A 998-nucleotide genomic window follows, 5' to 3' on the forward strand; every position below is an offset into this window, starting at 1 on the left:
AGGCAAAAAAAAAAAGTTTTTTTTTTTTTTTTTTTTTTTTATCCATTCAGCCAGTCTGTGTCTTGTGATTGGAGAATCTAATCCATTTACATTCAACGCTATTATCAATATCTGCAGACTTATCCCTGTCATTTTGTTAGCCATTTTTTGGGCTGTATTTTGTTCTCTTATTCTTTGTCTTTCAGTTTTCCTGGTAAATCACTCTCTTTAGTACTTCTTGAAGAGCTGGTCTAGTGTTGATAAATCCTTTCAGGTTTTGTTTATTTGAGAACTTTGTTTAACTTTTCTTCATTTGAAGGATAATGTTGCTGGGTATAGCATTGTTTTCATTTATTTATTTTTTAAAAACACTATTTTATAATTCAATGACTATATATCACTTAACTTATAAAGTGAATAAGTGCTGGCAGGTATAATATTCTTGATTAAAATTGTTTTTTCTTTTAATGCTTTTATATATCTTCCTATTTTTTCCTTGTTTGCATTGCTTCCATTGAGAGGTCTCATGTTAGCCTAATGGGATAACCTTTGTAAGTAACTTGACGCTTCTCTCATGCCATTTTTAGATTCTTGTCTTTATCTGTGATTTTGGCCAGTGCAGCTCTGATATGCTTTGGAGAGAACCTTCTTAAGTTAATTCTATTTGGGATTCTTTGCATTTTTTGGGTCTGGATGTTTGAATAATTCTCTACCTTTTAAAATTTTTCCTCAAGTATGTCATGGAATAGAGTATCAATGACCCTATTAGATTCTTCATCTTCTTAGATACCAATTTTTCAAAAGTGAGGTCATTTAATGGTATCTAGTATTCCTTGTATATTATACTCATGTATTTTGGTTATTTAAAAAAATATTTGGTGATTTTGTCTAGGTCAGAGGTTTTGTCATCTAAATTCGAGATTCAGTCTTCTGCATGATCTTAATATTCTTAATACTTTTGAGAGATGTTTTGATTTCCTGTATTACAGTCTTCTCTTTGTCAAGCTGCTGAGTCTAGG

The sequence above is a fragment of the Tupaia chinensis genome, unplaced genomic scaffold (assembly GCF_000334495.1).
Source record: "Tupaia chinensis unplaced genomic scaffold, TupChi_1.0 Scaffold149832_1, whole genome shotgun sequence".
Taxonomy (NCBI): Eukaryota; Metazoa; Chordata; class Mammalia; order Scandentia; family Tupaiidae; genus Tupaia; species Tupaia belangeri.